General features: G+C 41.2%; 1 pseudogene across 1 annotated transcript; it reads right to left on the bottom strand.

Moving 5' to 3' along the window:
* Positions 1 to 8,210: 8,210 nt before the first annotated feature.
* On the bottom strand, positions 8,211 to 12,913 carry LOC147617696 (uncharacterized; annotated as a pseudogene). The gene is made up of 5 exons (XR_015262246.1): positions 12,466 to 12,913; positions 10,417 to 10,676; positions 9,617 to 9,738; positions 9,263 to 9,345; positions 8,211 to 8,791 (listed from the first exon to the last, which is right to left on the bottom strand). The product of XR_015262246.1 is annotated as an uncharacterized LOC147617696 (transcript).
* Between the last annotated feature and the right edge of the window lie 2,478 nt (positions 12,914 to 15,391).

Below are 15,391 nucleotides of genomic sequence, written 5' to 3'. Positions count from 1 at the left end.
TCATATAAATTCTATCTAGAGGATTATTCAAGCAGAAACCTCCCACACTATTCATGTAGCTTTCGAGCATGCCTCATCTGTTTCTTCTTAGCACCCCCATGTGTAGCTAGGCATGTAACACTTTTAAACTATCTAGATCTCACTGTTAACCGAAAAGGAGTGCTTTTTAGTTGGGTTTTTTGGAGTACATGTTCCTCCAATTTTTGGTTAGTTTGTTTAAGCTTTGTTACCTCTTCCTGAGATGATTGAAGTTGCCTTTCCAACTCATTTACATGTTGAGTTTGTGAGATTAAGATGTTTTCTAGTCCTTTAACAGATTGCTTGTATATACCAAGCATAGTTTCACCCATATTTGTATGTTGATAATGGAAAATAGTAGCTTGATTATTCAATCTTGAGCAATATCCAAATAAGCCTTCTCTACCATCCCCAATGAATCAAACAAGATCATGCAAGGTGCTAAATGATAGAGGTTTACTAGTTGATGGGTCAAGTAGGTATAGACCTCCTTGAACCCACAAATCTACGTGCCTCTTTCCTTCTACACGTAACCTTTGAGCTTCAGCCTCATTACGTAAAGCTTTGTGATGATGACTACTTCTCCACATGCAACATTCTTTGTCGAGTGCCAAGTTGATATGGTGTCTTTTCTTTAATTGTGGATCAACCCTTGGAGTTGCCATAGCAATAAAAATGATCCAAAGAGAAAGCAAGTGATGGTAGGGAGAGAAAAAAGACAGTAGAAAGAAAAGAGAGGAAAAACTCACGTCATGTCCTATGGAAGAGAGAAGTATGTTATGTATTCAAATATTTGAAATTAGCTTATTTTAGAAAATGTGTACTAAAGTAGGTAAAAGGGCCGCCAAAAGGATATGTGAATTAAAGACCATAAATACGTGATGGATGGCATATTAAAGACACTCTCATGTAAATATAGGTAAAAAAAGACACATTTAATATAGCTATTTGTCTCTACTATTTTAGTTAAATCACTTTGATTAATAAAGTTAATCCAATTCTTACACGACCCTCTTTTTTTCATTTTTGGCCCTAATGTACCTAAGTTGAGAGATCGTCACGCACATGACTTTTGGCTAGGGTTTGCAGCCTTTTATAGGGATGCCAGTCACATCGGCCATGTGCCAAATGCCCCAAGTTGGGTGACCTGGGCTAGACAATCTGAACACGTGCAATTGGGATTGGACCATCGTGATTTGATGATTACACATGTGACCGATCTGAACTGAACGATTGAAATAGAACGGTCGGGATTTGACAATTCAAAATGTGCGATCTAAATCAGCACTGGCAAAAAATAAAACGATTGAAATAGAACGGTCGGGATTTGACAATTCAAAATGTGCGATCTAAATCAGCACTGGCAAAAAAGGAGGCCGTCGTGGTGATGATCACTGATGGGAGAGCACAACCACCTTCATAAGCTCTCTGTCTGTCACATTGTAGAGGTCCTTCTAGAGGGTGCACACAACAACATAGCTCATCCTCAGTATTGACATCGCATTTGGCTAGTACACTCGCAAGAAATCTGGTAACCCAACACTTGTGATCATTTTTTCATCGTTCATCATTTTCTCCCATGACATCGAGTAATAGCTCAACTGGGTGTTTCCAGGGTCCTGTCACCTTTTTCTAGCTTGACACAAGCCGAGCTTGCTCGTATACGGCAAGAAATGCATGCACGTTAGACGGAGGCCATTCATCCTCTACTGACAACCCAACTTGGCATGCACACGACTGGTAGTTGTCATGATGCGACCCAGACCTTAGCATTGTCCTTTGTGTTTCCTTGATTTGGACGTGTGGACTTTGGATTTGAATGATCTAGAAGATAATGATCAGAACAATGATGATCTGATTTGGATGTGACAACGATCCAAATGGAATGATCTGAATGATGCCAATCTAGACATGACAATCTAAAATAGACAATATGCATTTAAGATCAGAGAAAGTTAAGATCGACAATTTGAAGTTTGGATGGCTAGTCAGGATGGCAATCCAAATGTCGAGATCATTGAATGGGTTTGGATTGTGACGAGACCTAAAACTTGGCAATTATATGTTTTCCTTCTTATTCCCTTGGGGTTTCTTTAGCTTAAGGTAGGTGCTTGTGCAAGGGTCACAACAAAATCAAGGTGCCTAGTGCATGTGTTTGTGTAATACAGAAACACCTATGGATGCAAATGAATGCATAAGGCATGCAGTGCAAGATCAGTCATAAGGGTGAATGGGTAGTTGATGAGGATTTTTTTACCTTAGAGATTTTGCCATAGCGGGAGAGGGGATTTTATGGTGTAATTCTTAGGGAATTCTCATGTGATAGGTCGTACACTAGGCCAAGCATAGGAAGGTTTCCCTTCTGTCCTCTCACTAGTGCCCCTCCATCCAGGAATATACTTGAGCGGCTCTTGGAGGAGTCGAGGTTTTACTTGATTGTAGACTATGATTAGTGCATGAGTGGGACGTACTTTTTCACTTTGGTGACCTAGAATTTGACTTTGGCACTTATGCCCCCCCATCATCTAGGAATGTACTTGAGAGGCTTTTGGAGTCGAGGTTTTACTTAATTGTAGTCTATGATGAGTGCATGAGTGGGACTTACTCCTTCATGCCATTGACCTAGACTTAGACTTTGACCTTCATCCCGCACATAGAGACGACTTGACTTGACCATTATGCTTTTCTCTCCACTACAAGTGACTCGACTGAAAAAGACCTTGTGAATAACACGTTGTGCTTAGGATTTATACTTGGGCACATGTTGGCCTTTTGTAACCCGACACTTGACTTGTATGCCCTTGACACATTTTGGCCTGAAGCAACTTGCCAATTCAACGGTTAGCCCCATGGTCTTTTCTTTTTGCTTTTTTCTACTTGGTGCTTCTATTGAGTGAGCAAGAACCTTCTTTGTCCTGTGATTTGGCATGAGGGGGTGACATCATCCTATTTACAAACCTCTTTACAAACAATGTTTTTACCCATGCCAGGATTAAAGACTTTAACGTCTTTGGGCCATTGTGGCGAGGTTTTCTCGTCGAGACCGACATTAGAGGATTTTTCTTCACACTGGATGATGGGAGTCTTGAATTTTCCTTTGAAGTTGTTCTGACTCTTCCATGTTTAATTACTCTTCTACTTTAGTCTTACCCTTCTTGGCCCTTTTAGGTAGTTGTACTTGGTTAGCTTGTAGATTGGCTTTGAGCACAATGATGATTTTTTATGTTCTTTGGCTCCCATGCTTTGTTGTTGTGGCCTCCCCTTTGTGGAATTAATCTTAACCAAATCAAGCTTTGTTGTTGATAATATCCTTATTCTTTTTGAGGGAGCGTTCTATGGTTATCCATCCTTGGATGGCTAGATCATTTCTTCACCTAGTGTTTCTCCCTCGCTTTGGGATCCATACTAGCAAATGTAGTTTGTTTTGTAGGTTCCATATACTAGCTTTTGGGATCCACACCTGTTTTTGGTTATTTTACCTTGTCTTTGGAGAGAGATGGAGTATAGTTTGCTGGAATAGTTAGGACTTTTGGTACCCATACTTGTCAAAGTTTACTCTTGTGAAATGGTGGTGAAGTGGAGGTAACAAACAAGGATTGTTAGTACTTTGGTTATTTTTCTTTTTCTTCTACGATTCCTCCTTGGTTTTGGCTTGAGCTTCTTCGTCTTTAGTCCTACTTTTGGCTTATTGCCCCCTGTTTGTGGTAGAGTTAGAAAGGGCTATATGGCTATGGTTGTTTTAATGAAGCTTGGAGTTTGTGTATAATCAAACTTACTAGCTCGATCAGACCTACTTGTATTTGTGCGAGTCTTGGTTCTCCTTCTCTAAGAAGGACACTCATGGTTCTTTGCTCAAATTTGACAATTGCAATCCTTGTCTGCTAGTCTATGATGTAGTCATGTTTAGTAATCCATCCTCTTCCAAGGATGATTTCTTTCGGCATAGTTCCTGCAGCCATGACAAAGAAACTACCTTCCATGCGGGCGATAAGAGTTTATGTGGAACTTAAGTTTTACAACACCTTCACACTCATTATACAATCTTGAAATGGTTTACACTAAGGTAGCTCAAGGACTGATTTGCCTAACAAGATCCATGTCTCATAGGACGTTAGGTTTCTTCCTGCTCCAATGTCTAGTAGAGCAAGCTTGGCCAAACTTTTTGTGGTGGTGAATTCCAATCCTAAAATGGTTTGCACTAAGGTAGCTCAAGGAATAAAATCCTACAACGGTTTGCATTAAGGCATCTCAAGGATTGCTTTGCCTAACGAAATCTATGTCTCGTAGAACTGTACACTCATTATACAATCCAAAAATGGTTTGCACTAAGGCGGCTTTGCCTAACGAGATCCACGTCTCATAGGATGTTAGGTTTCTTCTTGCTCCAATGTCTAGTAGAGAAATCTCGGCCAAACTTTTTGTGGTGGTGAAGTCCAAGCAATGCCTTGTGAGCTTCACCTCTTCTTCTCCATCAAATTTTGAAATCGGTTTGGCAACGAGAGAGGATCTTTTCCTAGGATGATCATATTTTGTTTTCCTTAGTTGGTCTCATTAATTTCGAAATGGCATCGATATTTCTTCTTATTCATGGGGTTATGTGAGTTCTCTGTGTTGGTTCTATAATTATCTCAAGAGTCATTGTGTCTATGTGCCTGGGTTACATTCTGGGAGCTACCTGTGTATAGGATGGTCCCGCATGTCCATAGAATGGCACCCCAAAAGATGCTTCTCTTGGTTGTTCAGGGGGTATGAAGTCTAAATGCGTCTTCATGTATCCATATGCCGGTTCTTCATGAGCTATTAGTACACTTGAGGCTCTATTGTCTTTGCTCTCAACTCTTGTGGTTGGCAATACTAGTTCAACTGGGATTACTGACTTGGTTCTTTCAAAAGGCTCTTCCCTAATAGATCTATCCATGTGGAATCTGAATGTTCCTCCTTGATGGGGTCTAATGTGGAGGGAAGCCTTACCTCTGCTTCGATAGGCTTGTGCTTTGTTTCCCTTGTAGAGTAAAAAGAAGATTTTTTCCTTAGCGGGAAAGGATGTGAATTGTATTCATCAGTGCTTCTCCCCCTTGGGCGTAACCACTCTTGCCCTTATGATAGCAAGATGGAGTGGGAACAATATAAGATTTTTGTGTAGAAAAATAGCTCTACTTTCTTACCTTATCCAAGACTAGTTTGATCCCTGGTAGTGGTACCATTTGTTTATGTCAAGAACCTTCTTGCTCTCTAGCAAGGAATCATAGTGCTAGTGGTTACCACTTGTCTTATTAGATCATGGAAGTCCCTTTGGAGAAGCTAAAGAGGCCAAGATATTTGTCAATCCCTCTTGTGTAAGCCCTTTCTCTATTCTCTAATCAACTAAGTAATCCTTCCAAAAAGAAAAGGTTAAGTTAAAACGCTTGAACCACCTTCTTCTCCAATCATGCTCAATCACACTCACTCAAACAAGCAAGCATGCACACTAAATACACTCCATCCATACATATAAGCATGCACCATACAATCAAGTAAGAAGGTAAGAGCTCAAGAGAAGAAGAAAGCTTCGCACTTGAGAAATGATAGAATTTTCCTATTCACATTATTAAAAGTTGTATATATACAAAAGCGCTTTGCATGTCACCCAACCTAAGTGGGTGCCCAATTCCTATCTCTACTCATGTATACAAGGCTTATGGTCGTGGTTAGCTTTGATACATCAATGGCCTAAGCTTATACATCCTAGACTAGAGACGAGGATTTTGGGTGTACGAAAAAGAGTTAATAGATGCATCACTTTATCAGGCACGCTGTTGGGTGCCTTATCTATCTATATAAAAAAACAAGGCTAGGCATTCAAATTAGGGTCTCCCAGTTGAGCATGTTTATGCATAGTCCCAAAAGTAAGCAGTGGTGGCAAGCTGCCACTGCAAGTATTTCAATATATATAGGACACTTAGTCCCTTGGGTTATTCTATGCTAAGGGGGGTGATATTCAGCTACATGCTTTCAATGATTTCATTTGAGATTAAGTGTCATAACATCAGAAAGAAGTAATTAACCGTGGCCACTTCGAGCTGTGAAGGTGAGTACTTAGGGTAGCTTTTACACAGGGATTGTGGAGTGTGTATAGCTCAGGCACTTTTTGGTAGATCTTGGTGTTGCAACTACAATAGTCTCCCACCTCTATCTTCACTGATAGCCAGAGTGCATTGATCATTGTTACGACGAGGAACCTAGTGTTTCATGCTCACATAAAGCACATTGAGGTGCATTGTTATTATGTAAGGGAGATGCTCATTGTAGGAAAAATGAGGCTTGCTTATATCTCTACACATGACAACGGAGATATATTCACGAAGGCTCTCTCATGAGAGAAGTTCAAAGATTTTTGCAAAGCTTTGAGTTTATTGTCATTTCAATATTGATCAACTACATGATCCCTGCACATGTTCACACCATCACTACATGGGAGATTTGTAGCCATTTATATCGTAAATGATGTGTGGACATGGACCAATAATGGACCAGGACACTCTTTCCCTTTTAGAAGGTTTTTTTCCCTAAGCGTGTGTACACTCCTATGAGTGTGTAAGTGACCTTACACTTACTCTCATCAATCAACTTTGAGTGTTGTGCTTCTGTCTTGCCTCTGCTTGCTGTATCTGTGTGTGTGTGTTCCTACCTTTGTCTCCACTTCAACATAGACGACAATGAAATTATGAGATTTTGGAAACTTTTTTTTTAACATTATAATCATTGTAATTATGTAGAATCTCTATGAAAAGGAGATCTCTGAGTGTGTCTAAGTGACCTTTTCATGTCACTTATTCTCATCAATCTACTTTGAGTGTTGTGCTTCTCTTTATCTATGCTTGTGCTGCATGGGTGTATTACTACCTTTATCTCCACTCCAACATAGACTGCATGGGTGTATTACTACCTTTCTCGAGTGAAATTATGGGATTTTTGGAAATTTTTTTGAACATTATGCGAGTACTAGTGAGGTGAGAGTGAAAATAGCTTGTGGGTGGTCGAGAAATTTGAGCTCCGCCATGGAGTGTTGGTTTCCATATTGCATCTTTTTAGCCTCCCGGCAAATTCTACAATTTTGTGTAAATACGTAATTTTTTGGCTAGTTCTGTTGTTCTGCAATTTTGGATTGATGATACATATGATGTGGGCGAGGCAGCCCGAAGGGTGTTGTGAGATCTATTAATTACATGCGATTTGTCGTCCTGGGTAAATAGTGGCCTCACAAAGAATGCAAGATCCACTTCTTACTGTGACAAAATGGTTTCAGTTGACTGGATCAATTAGGCAGGGATGTCTCTTTAGTCCTCTTATTTCTTTTGCATTACAAAGGGTAATGGCTTGGCCTCTTCCTTGGTGGGTCAAGGTTCTATTTGTATCCCTCTTAAAGGTTAGAAGCCTAGAAACTTGTTTTACACTGTATTAGAAGGGAGATGTGGTTACAAAGAAAATTCAATGGGAGGGAGGGAGTCAGTGTTTTGGACTAGATTGTTTAGCTCTCCCCTAGCTCATGAGATTGGTTAACATGCACAGTATATATGCATAAATAAGGCCTTATCATGCTATAGCAAGTCTCTGCCAAGGGCTGTTACTATTTGGAGAGAAATCAAAACTAAATTGCTCTGCCAAAATCTCTATGCTTCTTGGGATTCTTCTAAACTCTAAATGGAAGCCCTAAGTTTTTCTGAGATGGCAGCTAGGCAAAGAGACTTCGTATAGCAAAATCCACTTGCTTTCTGTTTCCACCACGAAAGTTTTCTACTCTCTATTGTATGACAACTCTGCATATGCCAATTGCAACAGCAAAAGCTAGTCTCTAGAAAGATCCCCTGGTTATCGGAGAAAAAGGTTCAAGAGGATTTTGGAGGTTGTCCTAGAAGCTGCCTTCACAGCAGTGAGGCATCCAAGCAACTTTGGCAACCTAGTGTTTCTAGAGGTTGTAGGTTTATTAAAAAGCACAATCAGTAGCTCACTCGGCTTTTACCTCGTGATGGGTTGGAAATTAAACATATTCCTAGGAGACCTTGCAGGAGATTTTGGTGCAACAAGAATAAATTAGCCTTCAAGAACAATAGCCATGGTCCATCAAATTGTTAGTTTGTCATGATTTTTTGCTAGTTCTCCTTTGGTAGTTTTATGAGTCTTGGGCAATCCTTAGATAGAAGAAGTACTGTAATATGTTATTTCTTTGAAATGACTTACCTCAACAGTCGGATGGCTACAATGTGGACAAAAAAAACCTTTGACTACCTAAGCATACCACACTCTCACTGTGTGTCCTGCAACAGGCATGACCAAAAAAGGCTACAACTGTGGACACTATTTATAAAAAGTTCACCCATGCAACAGCTGACCATCCAAGCCCCTGAACCCCCCCCCCCCACCAGGGATGGTAGGGCAACCAACTCCCAGCCAGGAGCCTGTTGCATGGGAAGAACTGTTCCTTATATTCCATGCTCAGCCAACAAGGAGAACCTTTCCACCTCTTCCTTCTTTTTCAGACTCCTTAATGGCTTCTTGGAAATCCTCTAACTAACTTCTTTCCTGCAAGAGGGGTTATTATCTTCTCCTCGAGGAGCTTCATCACTTCCGCGGCTACTTGCCTCTCCTTTTCTTCTAAAACGAGATACTTGTAGAATGTCCACCACCTGACCTCAACCCCTCTCTTCAAATCAAGTATGCTCTGTGTGTAGTCCGACCCTGAGAGGCTTCCATACACCAGAACTTTGCCATCATCTTTTACACTTGCTGCCACACTCTGCACAAATGTGTAGATACATAAATTTTGTTTTTTAATTTCCCTACCACATACTCTGAATAATAATAAAAAATAAGCTTTTGGGTAGTAAATTGAAAAAGAATTGTTATGATATACTATTAACCTCCATCAAAAGCTAAATACATACATGCATGTGTGTGTATATGCATACATACATGATATATGTGCACATGCATGCATACATGTATACAAACATGTATATTAAAAATGAGAAATTCTCTTTAGTAAAGGTGTGAAAGTGTGATCATAGATCCAAAGTAGATTAAATTTAACCATAGAGATGGGAAAAAATATAGAAAAAATGTTGTGCAAATCGAAAAGGTGGTGCTTGATTGTATTACCATAAATTCAATCTACATGACAAAAAAACATTCTTTTAAATTGTATTTGAGAAACCTGTGGCCGTGCACTGAGAGAGAGAGAGAGAGAGAGAGAGAGAGAGAGAGAGACCTTAGTAAGAATGCCTCCAACAGCATCAACTGCACCATATGCTAGCTTTCCTCCTGTTATCTCTTTGATCCTAGCAACCACATCTGCAGATAGAAAGACATGAAAGTCGCCACAATTTTTTTCTCTAATCAGACATGAAAGACATGAAACTCTAATCAGATATGCATTTGCTGAATATTATGCCAATATGTTAATAAGAATAATACTGAAGGGGGGGAAAAAACCTCTTAGTTCACTGTCTATGACCTTGATGGAAATGAGACAACAATTGCCATCTATAGATTCATGTTTTCAGGAACAGACAATTTGCTTTTAGATGTATAAATTATTGTTGAAATTTTTAATTGCTCAAACCTTCTGTCTTGGAGTTGATTACTTCATCTGCTCCAAGGGCTTTTAATTCATGTTTCCATTCATCCCTCCGAACAATATTGATGGTTTTGATGCCCTGATGCTTTGCCAATTGGACCAATTGTCTGTGTTACAGGAAACCAAGTCATTGGAAGCAATTTGCATGAAGCAAGTAGTGGTATAAATGTGCATATATCATGTGGCAAGCACACGCACGGGCATGCGTGCGCACACACAACAATGTGAGTGATGCAAGTAGTGGTATAAAATTTTGTACGGGAAACATGAGGCATATATGCACATATGTCATACATATACACATCAATGTTAATGAAGCAAGTAGTGGACTGTGGTATACATGTTCATATATGTGGCAGATTTTATATACACATCAATGTTAATGAAGCAAGTAGTGGTATAAATAAAAATATATGTGGCAGATTACAATGTGAGGTATACATGTACAATACCATGTGTCATGTGTGTACATCCACATACACATTAATGGGAGTGAAGCAAATAGTGGTATAAATGTACATATATGATATGATATGGCATATGGTGCCAGTATCATGTTACATGTATGCGCAGCTACATACACACATCAAACTCAAGAGAAAAGAGACCACTATTCATGTTTAGTAGAGGCGGCAATGGAAGAAAGCCAAGACAGAATTACATCATTCAACTGATCTGAGTGTTGCACTATTTAACATATGCAAGAGAAGGTAATATAATCATCACTGATGTGTGTGTGTGTGTGTGTGTGTGTGTGTGTGTGTGTGAGAGAGAGAGAGAGAGACCTGCCAAGAACGGAACCTGCGGCCGTCTGTATAATGTATTCCCCCTTGGGGGCTGCCAGGGTCTCCAGGAGACCATACACAGTCCATGGGTTCCCAACAAACTGAGCAGCAGCTTCATCACTCACGCTGTCAGGGACTGCAATAATTTTCCTCTCATCCAGCACCACATAATCTTGCCAAGTGCCGTGTTGGGGCCCTTCACGCCACACAATGGGGACCACTCTCTGGCCTGGCTTGAATTGGGTGACTTCTTCACCTATCTGAAGGGTCAAGAGAGAGCTCAATGCATGGATAGCTCTCTCTCTCTCTCTCTCTCTCACACAGACACACACGCATATACATACACTCTCTCTCTCTCTCTCTCTCTCTCTCTCTCTCTCTCACATACACACACACATCTCTCTCACAAGCATGGGTGACTAGAACACAGATGCAGTTTACGTTTAGAGGAGAGCCAGTTGAGAATGTCAGATCCTATGTGTACCTGGGGGTGACCTTCAGAGGGCTGCAGTTTTCTATGAGGGAGGCAGCAGAGGCTAGACTAGCACGAGGATATAAAGCTTTGGGGGCACTTGAGAGAGTGTGCGCAGACATACAGTTTCAGGAGCCACGCACAAAACTATGGCTATTTGACACTCTGGTTACATCGACACTTCTCTATGGAGCAAAGATATGGGGGCCTAGTCTTTTCCATAAGAGGAGGGAGCCATTGGCAGGACAGGAGGGACCAGAGAGAGACTATTATGATGGATGGCAGCATATGGAGAGGCCATTAGTGATGATGATTGCACGCATGATTCGGAGCAAGTCATATGTACCACATGAGATCATCAGGGCAGAGATGGGGGCTGCCCCAGTGGTTACTGAGGTTTTGTTCCGTGCAGTTACTTTTCTCCATAGAATATGGGAGCTCCCTCAGCAAAAATACCCTCGCCTAGCACTCACTTCCTCCAAACAGCTTGCATATGAGGGAGACACCCAATGTTGGTATGCCCCGATGCGCACATGGCTGGCCTTGCATGGCATGAGTATTGATGCACTCCCGCCTTTTGCTTTCAGCCTGGACTGCCCGTTCTTAGATCTCAGCCGTTCAGAGCTGAATCGGGTGATCAGGATGGACATCGTAAGACTAGATATAGAGAGGACATGGGTCAGGCCCCCGCAGCCTTCGGACGGGTTTATTATACGCCATGCTTACATGGACACACACCTCTCACATGGTATTCAGAGTGCTATTTGACAGATTCGCACCTCTTCACACCGGCTGAGGATAGAGACAGGTCGATATGAGGATATATCACTAGAGGACCGCATATGCCACCTTTGCCATTAGGAGGTGGAGTCGGAGGAACACTATATATGTCGTTGTACTGTCTACTATGAGATCCGAGGGAGGTACCACTGCCTGTTCCGTGAAGGCTTTGGACCTTTGCATCGGATCATGGGCTTTGAGGACCAAACGTGCTTAGGTCTCTTCATACTTGAGCTTAGACGCCACAGAGAGAGCCTACTGAGGGACAAGAGGGAAGTGGGACCAAAACCGCCTAGACAGAGAGCCCTCACAGATTTTTTCAGAGCTAGCACTGTAACCCCACCAGCCTCTACTCCCCCATCTACAGACCTACCTTGCAGACCACCCTCAAGAGGAGTCACCCTGGACAGAGCCATTGCCATCTGTAGAGCGAGACGCCCACAACCACGAGGATTGCGTCCACGACTCCCTCACCATCCGTAGATTCGAGCCATCATTGCCCGCCACCAGTTTATTGCGACGATTCAGCGGTTCAGCTTTCAGCTCTTAGCTCTCTTAGGATGTTACTATTTCATTCTTTCTTTCACATTTGTTATGATGAGACATCATCATCATTAGTTATACCTTGTTTTGGTCTCATGGGCCATTCGGCCTTTAGGAGACGTTAATATATCTTTCTTTCTTTCTCTCTCACAAACAAACACACACACACACGCCTCTCTCTCTCTCTCACACACACACACACACCCACCCACATCTCTGAAAGAATGTGATGAGTAGAGTTTTGTATATCTTACCTCCTCTACAGAGCCAAAGCCCTCAAAGCCAGCAATTAGGGATTTGTCTTGAAAGTTGAGGATGTAAGGTATGCTGGAGGGGTTGTTGATGATGATGATGTCGAGGGGGCTGACAGGACGGACCAAAATTCGGACCAGGACCTGTCCGGGGCCCGCGTGTGGACGTGTCGCGCTGTGCACCAATTGGGCGTGTCCTGTGGACAGGTCTACTGTGATAGCTCTTGCCATTGGATACTAGAAGCTTGCTGTTAGATTTGCTTTGATTGAAGGTACTGAGGATATAGAAAGGTGACTGGTCTGACGGTGCTTTTATACTGTACCTCTTTGTTAAGAGAGCTCTGCCGTTTTTTCCACGTCTTACACCTAAGCCATGACATACGCTCTCTCACTCGTGTCGAAAACTTGTGTGCACATCCCACACGTAACACCACATCACTGCATTGGTCACCCTTTGCCAAGATCATCCCTCATAGCCAACACTAACACACCTTCACTGCATTGGTCACCCTTTGCCAAGATCATCCCTCATAGCGCCTTCACACACCCTCAACACTAACACACCCTCGTTCTTAAAGACCCTTGTCAAGTGGATGGCATTGATTCAAATCGTGATGTTTTTTTTCGGCCGTCGGATAAAACAAACTCGAACAAGTAAACTATGTTGGCGCATCGCGAAATAAATTAGGGGTGAGAAACATAGAATATAATGGCTTGAAACCACATGGTCTCATTGCTTGAAAGTATAGTGTAGTGGCAAGATGTTTCCAGTGATGACCCAAGATCTCGAGTTCAAACACATAACATCTTGCTCCAAATTTTTCTAAGTCGCAAACCCAAATTCACCCTCATCGCATGATGTAAACTACGAAGTAAACTATGATTTGTTCTCAGTAAACTAGGAAGTAAACTATGCCCGCTTAGTAAACTACAAAGTAAACTATGGAATTTTCCCAGTTTTTTGTAGTTTACTGGGCACAGTTTACTTATCCGAGTTTACTTTATCCAACAGCCCAAAAAAGGTGTCGCTTTTTTGACCAATGCCATCCATTGATCTCACCTAAGAAAGGTCTTTAAGACCTCGTGGGAGATAGTGTTGAGGTTCACACACCCCTTGAAGTTTTAAGGGAACCATTGTACAAGTGGCTCCCTGGGAGCAGTGCTTACAATTTTTTAAAAAAACTAACTAGTGAGGAAAAGAACAAGGTTGGAGTATGATTGGTTTTCCTTAATCAAAATCCTATGATTGGCTAGTTTTATAAGTAAAAACGTAACAAATTTAATCAATTTTTCTCAAGACAAGGTCAAAATCTTACCAGGATTTTTGAGGTGGTGCTCGTTCTTTTCGAGCACTATGCTCGAGCACACCATCAAAGTGATGCAAGATGTCAAAGTTCAACATGTTCACACAAACATTCATAATGGAGAAAATCAAGTGGAGCTTTCTTTGGCCCATATTATGGGGAGAGGGGAGCAATTTCACACCAGCAACATGAAATTTGATATTTGAAAATTGACTCCAACTATGCCCACTAAAGCTTCCCACTCTTCCCCCCTCGCCGCCCACCGTGATCATGGGGACTCAAAACTCAAATCTAGGCCCTCAAAGCCACTCATTTATTTCAAAGGAATTCAAATATCTGAATTCAAGCAATCACCATCATTCTCATTCCCCAAATTTTAGACATGTAGAGGTATCCTTGCCTTTGAGAGTCACCATCAACTAAAGGCACATCCTGCAGGAGTGTGATGTGTCACAATTATATTATCTTTAGTGTCACCATTAACCTCAAAAATTCAGTAGGGGGCTGATGTGTCATACTTGCATTGACTTCACCAATTTTGAGTCCTCAAGGCCATGACTACCCAGAACGAGCAAGGGGAATATTTCCCGCCTCAAAAAGCCCCTAATGTGGCTCCCCATTTTCTTGGGGAAAAAGCTTCCCCTTGTCCATTCTATAGTTCGTCCTCTCCCCAAACTTGCTTTAAACAACGTTCAAATTTGAAGGCCACAATGGATTTCAAAAATTGTTTTAAACGGCATGGTCTTAGGTCTTGGGAAACTAAATCCTAGCCATTAAATGGGAAAGGATACCAGTAACACTAGTATGAAGTAATTTATTTATCAAACAATAAAATTGTTTGGGACAATATGACTTGAGTTTTTGGAATGGCATGTACTTTGAAATGTGGGTTCTTACTTGCCGTTATAAATAATCAAATAAGAAACTAGCTAAGATAAACTATATAGATTTTGATTCATATCTCATAAATGATTATCGATTTATGTGTCTAAAAGCATTCATGGAGGAACAAAGTACTTAAGTAGGGGAAAACCATTCTCTAAGCGAGTTTTTTCAAGCAAATGAAAAAGCCAAGTGAAACCCGCCAAACAATCTACAAAAAGGTGGAAATAGGTACACTTTATAAACATGCACATGCAAGCATAGCACTATATTTCAAGGTGGAAATAGGTACACGTTATAAACATGCACATGCAAGCATAACACTATATTTCAAGGTGTTACATTTTAGACAAAAAGTTCGAACATATGTCAAGGGGCTATATTTCGAATAGTGACATTAAAAAATCAACCCCTCATGTAGGCACATTGTATCTTCTACCACTCAAGGCCTGAAATAACTTCACTTTGCTGAGTGTTACCTGAATAACTTCTCCTTGGTGAATACATGAACTCATGAGCTAATGAATCCAAGCATGGAACCTACAAGTACACAAAGTACAAGTGCTTACATGGCATGTATGCCAAGCGTTTTCTCTGTCATTTTTGAAACCCTTCACATGTGCTTCAAGACCATTTAATTTAATGCTTTTGGATCTATTGGCATACTCCAAACATCTTTCAATCCTCCTTTTATTTGAAAGCGGAGTGACATACTCAAGCAGCACTACAAATTCATCTTCACT

This window comes from Cibotium barometz, chromosome 36 (assembly GCF_041138505.1).
Source record: "Cibotium barometz isolate CiBa-2024 chromosome 36, ASM4113850v1, whole genome shotgun sequence".
NCBI classification, from domain to species: Eukaryota; Viridiplantae; Streptophyta; class Polypodiopsida; order Cyatheales; family Cibotiaceae; genus Cibotium; species Cibotium barometz.
Note: the sequence above shows the minus strand (reverse complement) of the source record. Positions and strands in the feature narration are given on the sequence as shown.